The sequence below is a fragment of the Limanda limanda genome, chromosome 9, assembly GCF_963576545.1.
Source record: "Limanda limanda chromosome 9, fLimLim1.1, whole genome shotgun sequence".
In the NCBI taxonomy this organism is placed as follows: Eukaryota; Metazoa; Chordata; class Actinopteri; order Pleuronectiformes; family Pleuronectidae; genus Limanda; species Limanda limanda.
In genome coordinates, this window is record NC_083644.1 from 4,945,207 (window position 1) to 4,960,047 (window position 14,841).

Here is a 14,841-nt window from a genome sequence, read left to right on the forward strand (position 1 = left end):
GCAGATGAAGTTTCCTCTTTTCCACGTTGTTCTGTGTTTGAAGGTGAGACGACGACAACGTGAAGTAGAACAGAGCAGATACGGTGAGTTCTCCGTCTAGACCATGTCTCTGAATCATAAATACATATACTGCACTCTGCATTTTAATGGAGCTTCACGTTCAACACGATTTACCTCATCTAATATCTCTTTTTGCCATTTCCTCTCCTCCACTGTATTTTCCCCCTGAACGCTACAAATGGCGTACGTTTGCTTCCTAATGACCTTTTCCTCTCATGCATGTTTTATGCAATGTTCTCATTCACGTTTGAAAAGAGGCTAATTCACTGCATAAATATTTGATATGGACCTTTTATATTCCCACCTGCCGCATTTCAATTAACTGCTAAACGTATCTTTGGGCTCCAAACTCACAGCCTCCGTGGAACCTGTCCCCCTCATTACCTTTATGTGTGTTATTCTTCAATAAAAACACGCAACACAAAGCATTAGGAAGATTGCATTTGTCAATGATTAACCTGTGAAAGCCTCCTGGAGCCGGTGACCACGTTTCACTGTGGCTGTGGAGAGTATCTGACGAGGCTGAGACAAGTGGTCCCAGTTTCACGTGTCGCTTCGCGTCTCTCGGTAACGCCGGCGTCGGTTTGACTGTACGACCGAAGAGACGCCGGAGGCCACAGCGCCTCATCGATCACCCCCCCGAGGACTCAGACACAGATTGCTGCAAATCGGCCGGGCAGGGTGGCGATCAATGCAAAGCAAAATTAACCCAAGGACAAAATTGACAAAGATGAAACAACGGGTGCAAAATTGGATCATGAATTCCAATTATGATAAATAGCACAGCTCAGGGCGCCAAAAAAAAGCCTTGTTTGTTGGCAGCGGGTTGGTTGAAGGACGCCGAGCGGAACCGTTCTGCCTGAGTTGATACGGAACACGAAGAGGTCCGACGGCCAATGAGAAGCAAATTCATGTTCACCTTGTAAACCGTGGTTTTGTTTCTCAGACTCTGACGCTGCAGGACATCATACTTAATGAAATAAAATGAAATAGGCTCACAGAGGAAAAGCACAAAGTGTCGTCGACAAGCAGAACCAAAATGAGTTTGTGTGATCGTCTGTCAGGGGGAAGGTTCCGGCACTTGCTGATTAAATTCTATGAAAAGACTGAATGCTGCAGATATTGGAGGTTTTTGATCAGTCTAGACAAATGTAGACATATATTATCATGGGATAAAGAACTTTCAGGGTTTCTGTAACAAATGAGAAAGTAAACAGTACAAGTGTCGATAATATTGAAAGGTAGAAAAGAACATTTCTATACATGGAATGAAGGAAATACAAGAACTCACAGAACAGCGACATAACTGAAAAATGTTTTTATCTGAACATGAGAAAATGAAACATTACTCTAATCTAACAACAGTCATTAGTCATTAATGCAATAAAAATGTCATCCTTGAAATGATGTCTATTTGCGACTAATTTGCAAAGATACAAATGTATTATAGGACGTGTAATTGCAACCAGATACATTTATTCACATATAATGAGGACAGGTTGATAATTTATGCATTTGCAGATATGTTGAAACTGAGGTGAGGTATTTGCTTCCTGTCCGACTCGGTGCTGGAGCCCGGAGCGCCGGCCTCTGTCTCTCCGGTCGTTTCCTTTCACTCGCCCCGAGCGCCGCCCTGCGACTCCGCTGCCACTAATAAAAGCAGAGCTCGTAACTTCTGTGACTTTTTTCATGGCTGCACAAGTTATGAGTGTTGGTTCGGGAGCAAAAGGTGGAGGTGGCTTTTTACAAAGGCCACAAAACCTCTTACCGAGGCGGCGGAGACAAATGTTTTGCCGATATGGGAGCCGGTTGTTTTCTTATGACCACGAGCCAGGGTGTTGTTTTTTTCTCTGACATTAAAAGGCTGCAGTTTATTGTATTTGGTTTGAAAATGGGATTATGTGCACTTTGAATTCAGCTTTCTCCCACAGTTTATTCATAAGGTCTGATTATAATTAAAAAGAGCCTGTATCCGTTTAACCCCCCCAGACGTGCAGAGAGCCAGCGAGCGAACAGGAAGTGCTGACGGGTCTCTCAAACCGGAACAGACCCGAGCCGTCCTCCCGGCCTGTGACAAGCCGGTGAACCTGGACCCGTTGAACTGATTCTTTACCGAGTTCTGCCGCGCTCTCGTCTCAGGGAGTGTGTTGATGTGACTGTGTCATGATAATGAAGTTAGGGCCACAGAAGCCTGTCTCTGTGACTGAGTGATCGCCTGAGGGCTCCTGCCACCAACCCTCATTCATCACAGCGATGATAGTTTCCACTCTCCCCTTCTTTCTCGCTCTCCATCTGTTTCCCTCTCCTCTCTCTCTCTCTCTCTCTCTTTCCCCATTCCCAGTCCTCGCATTTGCATTTGTACCCTTTCAGACGTTCATTAACACTTGATGAATGCTGCGGCGCAGAAAGGTTTTCCTTAAAGTCGTTTTCGTCTGCGAGTCATGAATATTTCCTGCTCCCTCCACTCAACCCACATCACGACGCTCCTTCCCCGGCTCGGCTGAACCTCGGCGTCTAATGCAGGTCATCTGTCAGACGCCCACTCCTTATTATCTGTTACCTGGCTGGATGTGACACAGTCCTGGGCACCCGCACCTCCTCTCCCCACCCCCACCCCCCCAGGAACCCTTGAGCCATTACACATGGGCAGAACACAGCAGATTGTTGTGGACTGATATCACATCGCTGTAACGTCTCTGCCCATCGCTCGTTCGCCCCAAACGGGAGCGAGGACGGAGGAGTGGATGGCAATCTGATCCCACCGGCGTCAGGAGGTAGATTGCGTTTTATCGGTGTATCATAAACGATGTTTGCCTGCACTCACACGCCGGAGATCACGCACACTCAGTATTTGCACGTCGGCGTCAACGGGAAGCAGATGGACGATTTGCCGTCGGTTTCTTGGTTGCAGTAAATTCTAAGAACAAAGAACATCAACTGAGATCAATGATTTCATAGCTTGGCCATAGCTTGTACTGTAAAGATGGACGACTTCACAGCCCCTTAAAGTGGAGCACAATCATCTGGATCGCCCCCTGGTGGCTGGCTCTAGTATTCACGGATAGATCTATTTAAATAAAACTAAAACAAGATATTAAATGAGGACACTAAAACTTAAAGTTGAAGATAAACGACCACAAAGACACAAAGTGACTCCAAACAGGTACAACACAAAGGCAATCCACAAAGCAACGCAAAACAAAGCAACACAAATTATCTCCGTTTACCGACATGAATCTAATTCACCGAATCAGACATCTGACCATTAATACTGTTCACTTTACCATTTCCATAATTCAGGGCCTTAAATGCATTTAAACAATGTGCCGCCCCCATGTGGCCGCCTTCTATTCAACATTTCTAAACCTACCCCTCCCCCCTGCCCTCATTTCATCTCTGCTGCTCTTTCAATCACTTCTGTCATTTCTTTCCCTTTCTGCCTCTTACCGCTCCTTCTCCTCATCCCGCTCTGCTCGTGCACTCTGCAGCAGCAGCAGCAGCCATTAGTCTGGAGTAACGTCTCTCATGCATTAACCATCGGCCCATATTGGTTCCCATTACATCTGCAATTTCTCAGAGAGGAGGAGCCGAGGTGTTGGAAGACAGACGATATGTTGCCCGATGCTTCCACAACAAGAAGGAGAAACCGTCTCGTGCTTGTTAACATCCAGCTCAGCCCACACCTCGGAGAAAAGTTAGCGCTTCACAACAGGAGCTTTCATATCGGCCGAGACACGGGAACGAGATGAAACGCTCACTTCTGTCGGGCTAACGATTCGTGGGCTAATTGTGATTGGTTGATTTGCTGCGCCGCTGCCAGATGGAATACTGATTGAGGGGCCGGGGCTTTTTGATGATGCAAACATGAATGCAAAACACATCTAAAGTGATTTATTTACAGATGATAAAAAGGTTTGCATGTCTCACTTTGTATGAATACATTTGAATTTCAGTCATATCTGTGGTATTGGAGTTTATTGCTTAGCTTTAGGTGTTGAAAGACTGAATCTCTAAATATTATCTGGAAATCAAGGTGAGCTACTTGTCCACAAATTTGAACTGGGGCAAATAAAAAAATGATCTGAGATTTTCCAGACGTATCAAACCCAACATGATATACACAACCTGGAATATGAGCTTATGTGATAAATCCTGAGGAACAGGAACAACAGACGGAATGAATATTCAACTCTCTCTCTCATTCTGTTTTTTTCTTTGTAGCATCTGACATCTGATCGTTGCAGCTGCATCCTGCTCATTACTTTTGCAGCAGATTTCAATTAACCTGCAATAAAGTGTAAATGTGACACGGTTGTTTTGAAATTAAATCCACGCTAGTGCCTGTTTCAACCAAAGTGGAACATTGTCATTACTCATTTCGATTATTTGTTCAAACAGCAGCTCCGTCACATTCGGAGCCGGTGTTTTCTCTCAGGTTCATTGATCGGATTCAACTGAACATCTGTGTCCGTACAGGTTGTTTCAAACAGAATTAGAATCCTGATTTGATGATCTTCCTCAGCCGGTGTCTGTCACGTGCAGGAGCGAGTGAAGAGCCAGATGCACATGAGTCACAAGGACGGATCAGACAAAGTGTTTAATTGTGACTGAGCAAAGGAAACTCACTGAGGCAAAAAATAATGGAGAACAAACATGAGTTATTCAAACACACAAGGAACAATCATGATGACAACCGGAGGAACACCAACAGACAAAGTGAGGAGACAAACCGGCAGAGAGCGATTAAAGACACAAGGTAACGAGACACCGGTGAAACTAATGAGGCCGGGGCAGGTCATCAACAAGGAGGGAAACCAGACAGACACAGGAAGTGAGGTGCAGTGAAATGAGGCATACGGGTGGGTAAGAAAATAAAACAGGAAGTAAGGGAATGTGCAAGAACAGAACTCAGGGAGCAACAAACACAAGAAAAGGAAAACAACAAGTTAAGAGTAGAGATACTTTACCACAGACGTGATCTATATTTGAATATCCAGATTGCAAATTTTAATACCAAGTGTCGCAAAATGATAAAATTATCTTGATTTATTGATCGTACATCGTACAGACGGCAAAATGATCGTACAAATACAATAGTTATCGTACATCTGATGTCGTGTTCAACAACCTTTTACTGCCTCAAGTGGATATTTCCAGTTTGAACAACCCGGTTATGATTAAAACAAAAGCTGAAAGAGCACATTTTGTTTGCACTGTCAATATTGAGTTTTCTCTTCCAGTCACAGAGGAGAAGCTGCATCAACAGCTTTCATGTATTATTCAGGTTCTGTGACAAAAGGTTTCTTTACACCAAAGAAGCATAAAAAGCCCAAAAAGGCTCAAACTGAAGGTTTTGTTTCTGTGAACCAGTTTGTCAATCCACCCAGACACTGCTTCCTTTTAACTCCTCTGCTTCTGAAGTTGCTGCTCAAACTAAAATACTTTTATACAGAACTTCCTAAGCCTTTCTATAAATGTACTTATTTAAAACTTACTAACAAATGAAAATGGTATTAGCTTTTATAACTTTGTTATTGACAGGTCAGGCGCCATGTCTGTTAATCATGTGAAAGATATTTGATTCTCTCCCAATAATTAAACTGCAGATAAAATAAAATCTGGTTTAAATTGGAGACTGTTTGTTGATTGTAGTTCTCAAATAAAAGCATGATTTTCTGTTTCAACACTAAGAACAGTTATCGTGGATCATATAATACATTATAAAGCTATTTGTAGTTTTCTTCTTCTGTGAACATGTGAGAATGAACCTTACTTTGATGACCAACCTAGATACCTCCCAGCACAAATATAAAATGCTTGAAATTTAATTTATTGAATGTATTTCACAATAAATAAATATCCACCTACAGTACACAAATATTCAGGTGTACTTTTTTATCAAGAGCTAAAGAATGTGATGAATTGACAGATGCAGTGGAAGCAGCCGCTGAAAAGTCATGGTGAAAATTCTGAGGATTATTATTGCGTTACTTTGCAAAACCTTATGTAATTCTCTGAAAATAAAATCCACCGTGACCCTCACAGCGCTCCGTCTAAATGGGATTTCCCAACTCTGGCCCTTTGTAGGTTTTCATGTTTAAAAAACTATTTATGATAAACCAACCAAACAACCACAATAAACACGTCCTGCAGGATAAACATAGAGTCGTCATGAGGGGAATGTGCATGCTTTGACCTGGATGCGGCGGCAGTGGAGGCGTCGCACTTACAGGATTTTCCTGCTGTGACCGCCTCAGTTAACACGTTGGATTGAGCCCAGACCCCCCCCCCCCCCCCCCCCCCCCCGCCTGCAGCCAGAGAAACACAAACTCACCGGGAGGCGCCAGCGTTGTAACAGCTTTGTCAGTCCCTGGTCATCTGAGTTCCTGCCTCATCCAAACATTTTGCATTTCCCATCCCTTGGCCGCACTCGCTGTGTGGAACCGAGGGGAGATACGGAGGCTGATGTCTCTATTCTGAGCTCTTGGTGCGCTGCCATCCTCACAAGGAGAATGTTTGTTTTCCTCCGCTCTACTAAAACAGTCTCTTTGAATCCCCGCAGGACTCAGAGGCTTTCCACTCTTCCAGCCTTGATATTGATGCAATTTGATGTTCACATCTGTGTATCTGTAAGGCATTTTATTCTCTGGCTGGTTTCTTCAAGCACAATATATATATATATATATATATACTTGGGTTCCCCTGCTGGAGAGATGATATAATTGGCCCTGAATACAGTTCTTCTTGTACCTTTTCTGCTGCAGCCCGTCAGGCCTCATTAGTGGAGGCTAACAGAAAGCTTTCTCTGCGTCTGGGTTTCTCAGCCGCACGTTTCCTGTCCTTCAGCGTTTGAAGTCAAGATCGAGTTTCTGTTTCGACGAGAACATAAAACCGACTCATACACACACACACAAATCAACAAAGTCAGAATCGCTGTCATCCTGCTAACAAATGGAGAAAGAAGAAGCATTGATCGGCAGCGTGTAGGATCGATAATATGGTTTGGATTCGTGCACATTCAAAGTGTGTTTGCATTGAGCTGATATCTGTGTCTCTTCCACACAAATATGTCTATTTCTATAACAGTTGTGAGGCCTGAGCTCCAGAATATTTCTATTTGTATTCTTAATTGTTTTAAAGTGCCATTTACACCCAAATATGTTGTATGCACAAGTTTAGCAGCTCATTCCTTATATATAAGTAATAAATCATGATTTTGACATTGTATATAATAAGGACTGGGCTTTATAAGCTGTGTGAAAATCCAAACAGATTTTCATTGTGGAAACTCACATGCATTTCCTGCTGACGATTCAGTTTGAAAGCTGAGCTGCTGGAACACTTTGCTGAATCCAGCTGAAAACCCCAGAGGCTTCCCTCAGACACATATCAAATATAAAACATAAAATACAACGACAGCAGGTGGAGTACAAAGATGAAGGATGATCGCAGCGATGTCTTGAAGGAGCCGAATGTTTTGATCTTTGAATGGTCAGTTGTGGACCGATGTCCAAGGATTGCTAAAATGTTTGGAGCTATTATTTTAGTAACGTGTGTGGAGACGCAGAAGAAAAGTAATCAAAATGGCCGCCTCGCCTGCCTCATTGTGGATATGGACAAATCTGAAAATCATATTCTCAGATGTTGTGTAAAACAAGTTGTGACGCCGTCTGAAATGTTTCTGCTGACTTGTCTTTTCAAATTCATAGATTTTTCTACTCAAATCTGAATAAGCACATATTTCTGAATACACATGAGCAGATTCCTGCATTTTCAAATCTCAGCATTTACCGATTCTCTTTCACATTTGAAAATCCGCTTAACACGGATTGTCAGGAAAAAGTTTCCGTCATGTTCTGCATCGTTTTATTGCATCACTTCCGATTTTATTGACTTTGAGCAATATTGGCATTCCTTCAAAATGTGTTAGAGTTACACACTCTTTTATACAAATGTATTAAATTTGAAAAATGTGTTTAATTAAAATATTCCATATTGTAATGTAATGTATTGTTTTATATCTATTTATATATTCAAAACCATGTCTCATTAAAACCTGAGGTAACACACATCAGTCCTCATATATTTACATTTTCTTTAAAACATGTGGTCATGTAAGTGAAAGTTGGGAAACACAAGACACTGTCAAGGTGCAACCGTGACGCTCTACAGGCATATTTAATTAGCAGATGAGCATCAAGGCCTCTAATGAAAATGAAAGAGCCCCTCAAGTGTTTATAGTCAAATTAAATCTCATCCCAACAATTCGCTCTTGTTCCGTCTCCGTGTTTTGAGAAAAGAGGAGCGAAGCTGATTAAAGACTCAAAGAATATGTCTGGCTTGATGACAATGGAGCTCATCTAATCTAAAACTAATCCCTTTTATTCTCTATCCTCCGGAGACCCCCCCCACACTGCTTCACTGACCCATCATCCCCTCTTCCTCCCCTCCCTCCCCCTCCTCTCCATCTCAGCCTCCCGCTTACCTCCTTCAGTCTTAATGCCAATTCCCAGAGGCCTGACAGTGCATATAACCCACGACGGCTTGATAAGCCCCTGATAAGCAGAATGTCTCCTCTCCCCAAAGACCCGGGGGGGGGGGGGGGCTTGAGCTCCTCTCGCTGCCCTCGGTTTGAGGTGCAGGTTCCTTCCCGGCGGAGGAGCCGGGTCCAAAGCTCTCATCCGGTGACCCGTCCTGGAGAGCCGCTCGGAGCTGACGGGATCAAACGCAGAGGCATCGAGCTCAGGGAACAGAAAGATCTGTGCATGTTCAGACTGAGGAGGAGGGATGAGGCTCAGCAGCTTTTCATGTAGCTGGCTCTCTCTCTCTCTCTCTCTCTCTCTCTCTCTCTCTCTCTCTCTCTCTCTCTGTACATGTCCAGTCGGATGTGTTGCTGCCTACTAATGTGCTCGAGCTCTCTGCGGCTCTGTGTTTTTTCCTCTGCTGACATTCCCTGGCAGAGGTGTGAAGTGTGGACCACAGGATGTTTGGAGAGATTATGTAAACAGAGGTGCGCGTGTTGCCCAACAAGGAAGCCCAGCTGATCACGTGACCCGTGCTGGTTCCCACAGGAGGGAGAATCACACCAGTTTGACAAAGGCGGTGTGAAAACTCAGCGAGGTGGAAGCCAATGCAACATGTTTTATTTCTCTAGTTTTGAGGGAATGTCGTGCACCAGCCTTTCAACCAAACTCATTTATTCCGGTTTTAAAACCAAAACATTTTGCGTTTTAGTGAGGAAGACATGAATATCTAGAACAAATTTCACAAAAAAATCCAATAGTTGTTGTGTCTTTCGCACTGAAGTAACAATGGATAAAGGTCATTGTGGTTTATCTTCCAGGGACCATGAATATCTAAAGCATGAATGTCTAAATCTAATTTGAGGAAAATCTCTGAGTCTTGTGGCTCTAAAGTCAAAGTCAAAATGTTTGCTATTTATCTTTCAGGGACCAAATTTCTTGATAATCCATCCAATATTTGTTGAGATATTCAGCTTTGATTAACATGGAGGAACAACCAATCAACAACCAACACTGGCCTCCTGTATGTCAGCCCATTAGTGGGGTTAAATACCAACGACAGCAGATAACGACCATAAACCTCGTCCTAAAAAAATGCAACAAAGTGCAAAACACCTTTTGATAAAAAACATTTTCCACCGAAGTGTTGACAGTGAGTTTGAGAACTGTCCCGAGTCACTGAAGCATTTGTTTGTCTGAGCGAGACGTTGCTGTGGAGTTTTGCAAATGTCACTTTTCAACAGTCACACAACATTTCTTTTATCTCTGTCGCACTGGAGGAGAAGAAGAAGAAGTGTCAGGGGCTCATGTCTGAAAAATCCCTGCACATAATAAACCTGCAAACATGTCGACTCAAGCTTGTTACTGCAGAAACTCGTCTGTGCTGAGCTGTGTCTCCTCATTAGGAGAGACCGGTGTCAAAGACCAAACATCCACACATGTTCCTCATCCACCTGGGTTTGAGTGAGGGAACTCTGGCTAGAACATGCTTTTATTTTGTTGAATTTGGGAGAACGGACCCTCAAACCATTAACAGTGTTAATTGTTTTATACGAATCAATGACCAGTTTTGCTTTCGTGCTTTTGCCTTCTAGGTTTTCATTAAGGTTTCATTGCAATCCAACCAATACATTTCCAGATATTTACCTCAGAATCATTAGCTGAAGGTGGTGCTAGAGAGGAAGGGTCTGGAAATCCCCTCGAAACCACACGATGCTGCAACATGACAATCCATTTTGTAGATGTTGGAATATCACACCACGTAATTGAGGCGTCATGTGTTGTAGTAAACTGATTCTGCATGTGAACAGGAGAATTTGTTTTTTGGGGTCTGGTAGACTTCAGGTTTTGGTTTCTGCTCTAACCAGACAGGTTCGAGCAGCAGGCTTTGGTCTCCTCGCCAAATGACAGCCAATGGGCTCCAAGATTAAACATCTAGTCCTAGAGTGGTCTCCCAATACATGTCAGAGTTGACCATGCACCATCTACATTTTGCATTATCTTTATTGAAAAAAAACGTGATTCCAGCCAGACTCGATGCACGATGCTCTCATGCCGAGGTCTTCCGTGTCTCTGCAGACGAGCCGGCTGAGGCATTAAGGAGACGCGGTCTGGCAGAGACTCGATTCGACCCAACGCCACTGATCACCAGCAGCGTGAAGAGCAGATAACAAGTGACAACACGAGTCTCCCAGATAACCCAGTCTGGGTTTAGGGTGACAGTAACAGAGACTCGCTTCAAGTTTGAAGACAAACAACGTTAAAGGTCAGAAAATAAAATGCCAGTGTTGACAGTTATTTATGGACAGAAGAAAACACAACTGGATACACACAGAGAAATAATAGTCACGGTTTCAAACTATCTCAGATAAACTACGACACTAGAATCAAACTGAATTTAGATCAAAGCAGGAGGCTGTAAATTTAGTTGTACGAACTTTTTATTTGACTGAAAAAAGAACTTTTCTGGATTCTTGCTCCAGCTCCAGGAAAAGTTTTTCAGCTGAGTTAACATTATATCTCCTTGTGTGTGAACCTTTTCATGAATGTTTCATAAATCTTTTCACCTCTGGGTCAGAGTTCCATTGTTAAAACTTCTCCACAGAAAAAGGCCAGAGTTTCCAGGTTTTTGATTCTCAGCATCAACGGGACCATAAATTCAAGCCCTGAGCTTAACGACGGAGTTTCTCTCGGTGCCTCAGACACTGTCACTGCCCGTGTGGATGCAGGTGATATTCTGGACACTTAAACTGCTTAAAGGACATTATTCTGTATTACAGTCCATGAGGAAATGAGGGGGGATTTATGCATCGGTTTAAAGGACTGCTACACCGACGGCACCGGTTAGTCCTGGAACAGGCAGCAGCACTAACAGTCGTTCAACAATGTGGTTTTGTTATCTCGTTATCTCGCCATAATGTGAAAAAGTGTCTTTACTGTAAAGGATGAATAAGAAAGTGGCGAGTGGCACGGGAACGCAAACGTGGGTAAAAAGATAGGATATTAGAAATAAAAGCCAGTAAGTGGCAAAGATGATACGTTTAAAAAGACAAAGGTAAAGTAGAATTATGATTAGATATGATAATCAACCACCTTTTATATTGAGCCTGTACTTCAGTCTCATCATCAATTCTTACCTCAGGCATATTGAACCCTGTGTCCTAGAAATAATTAGAGCACAACTGATTCATTGGAAAGCTGGAAAATAAAATCACTTGATCACAAACATATCAGTTTCGGTGCTTGTTTACCGATATGCGCCAAAATAGATAATATGTTTCATTAAAAAATATATTAATTTTCTATAATGTTCTATTGATATGGTTGTATTCGTGTTATCTTTTTATATTTATAGTTATTTATGATGAAGTTAATGCGTAAACAGGGAAATATAAAACCTCAATTACATTTCTTTGTCATAAAGGTTTGATAATGACATCTTAGGAAGGCTTTTAGGTCTATTGGCAGATATATATCAGTATCAAACATGTATTTTTACCTCCTAATATAAGTATTGGCATCGGGCCACAAACTTCTTTATTGCTTGAGCTCTACAAATTGTTTTTATACACAACTACACAAGAGTTAAAAAATCATTTTGCTGGAGACGCCAGCTCGGTATCAACACATATTGAGTTAACAACAAGCTAACAACTCAATTACATTTGCTACAGAACATGATTACTGCTCCAGTCTATATTTATAGGAGACAAGGTTTGAATTGAACTTAAAGTCAATAATGGCGTCAGCGTGTGAATGGATGAATGGAGCAGCCTGTACAGTCTACTGAACAGAGAAGCTGCACATGATCTGTTTTATCATTTCCATTTACCATTAAATACAAAATCACAGAGGAGCTGATTATAAATAATACAATGATATTTGGAGAATGAAGGTTTTTTTCCCGGAGGTTTTTCAGCCGCGTCTCCTTTTCAGCGGTGGATTGATTTTGCTCGGTTGTCATGGAGCTGGCTCGGAAAACAGCGAAGAGACGACCCAGAAAAAAGGCTGTGAATGGAGCCGTGAATTCATTTATTATTTTTGGGGGAAATATCATATGCTAATGCTTCTGGAAAACCTGTAATTTTCTTATCTTCCTTTTATTTCTCATGAATAATGATAATAATAATAATCCTCGTGTCCTCCGCTCGAGGTTTGAATCCCGTCTGTCATCACCTCAGAGACAGTCTGTGTTTATGTGGATTTATCAAAACCCAGAGCGTCACAGAGCAGCTCCTGCGATGAGTGATGAGTGGACGTGTCCCTGCCCGAGTTCATTAACGACAACATCAGGGAGGACGAACACAAACACACAAACACACAAACACTGACCCGCTTTCCCGTGAGCAGCTGAGCACGACGAGGGCGTCTATAAATAATAGCACAGGCAGTGAGTCGGCTCTATTGTGCTCTGACCCCCGTGGAGTGACTGATTCTAGATGGCGTCTCCAGGGGGAGCCACTGAGCCCGACATCAGGTCCCCGGTGTGAGTCGGTTCCAGGTAAAAGCTACGGGAGGATTCCAGGAAGTTTACAACTTTAAAGTACAATATTGTCTTTTGGCTGCAAGACACAAGGTTTAACAGAAAGAGAAGTTTCATCTAAATTGTATGAATTATTGTTAAGAATGAGCCTTTTCTACGGACAGTTGTTCAAACTGGACAAATCAAACCTTTTTGAGTTTCTATGACAACTGAAGCTGCCACAGGTTCTCTTTCATGTTTGGAGGGTGAGGATGAGGTGAGGGGTAAGCAGCTGCAACATAACACTTCACCACTAGATGTCACTAGATTCTACACACTGAACCTTTATCAATCTGATCAGCGAATTGTCAGCGAGGGAAAAGAATGTCAACCACAAAGCAACTGTTCGTAAATTGAGCGTGCACTGTGCATAGAAACCCGTGGCGTGGCGTTTGGCACCTCTGGGACAAAGCCGCAGTATTTCTCACAGATACGTGTGAGGTATTCATCGCACGAATCAGAAGCGTTATTGAGCTCAGCGGGAGAATCGTACACTGCGATCCTTTCATTCCCTTTCAGCCCTTTCTGAACTAATGAAGAGTTATTACTGAGGTTAGTCGACCACAGGAAAACCCTGTCGCCGTCTCCCTCGCTGAGGAATTAAAGTTAATTGACTGTACCGGGGATTAGGTGTAGGCCAGAAACAAATCAGTCTGCTGTTTGAGTTGCAAAGTCATCCCACATCCTCTAACTGGAGTGTTACTTTCGAACCATATAACATCACTGTCCTCTATATATTTTTGTCATTTTTAACTACTCCTAGTCTCAATGGTGCAGCTACTTTATGTATTATATTCTTTTCCGGTAGCGCCATTCATCATTCGTGAGCTTAGGCCACAAAATCTGTGACTTTCTTATTCGAAAAACCTTTCCCCCAGAGATGATGAGTCCAGCGTCAGACTGGAGTATTCAGGAACTCATTCCATTGTGGTGTTTCATGCCCCCGGTGTCACGCTGCCGACTGCTCTGCCGCTGATAAAAGACTGCTGGACTAAAACATGCTTAAAGTCTGCCGAGAGAGAGCAGCTCGCTGTATATTTCGCTGCTTATCAGGGAAACTGGAGGACTGAGAAAAGTGCAAATTCAGAATTTTGAAACAACTGAGTGAGGATATACCCAGCCTGACGGGTAATGATGGGTTCAGTCCCCTTGGCTGGGATACCTATGAGATTTTTTTACAATGCATATCAACCTTACCTGTGCAAATTAAGCCAAAAGTCTTCCACCGAAAAAGTAAAAGCAAGTGTTTCAAAGTCTCATATTGTCGAAAGTGGGATTTTAATGTCTTCCTGGATTATAAAGCAGGTCTGGTTGATGTGTAAATCCCTGAATCTATTTAAGTTCTTCATGCACACAGAGATACAGATGTCCTTTATTCAGGAGCTGTTGGACTTCTGTGACTTTGTGATGTCACCATGAAATAGTTGTCGCTCGGATCCATAGTCAAACATAGGACAATTAGGTCTCTCCTGTTTTTTAAAGATATATTTTTAGTTGCATTTTTTACTTTTCTTGAAAGGAAATGTAGTGAAAATGTATGTTGGATAAAGAGAAAAGTAAATTCTGATCTGTGTGAGGTTTAATTTGGCCGCTGGAACATCTGCGATTTAGTTCTGTCACATATCGTCCAACACTGAGTCACACATTCACCTCAACACTTCAGATAGAAAAACAATATTTGCAAAGGATTGTAAAGAATCCTGTGTCAGAGGAAAAGACTATTCATCATTAAACATA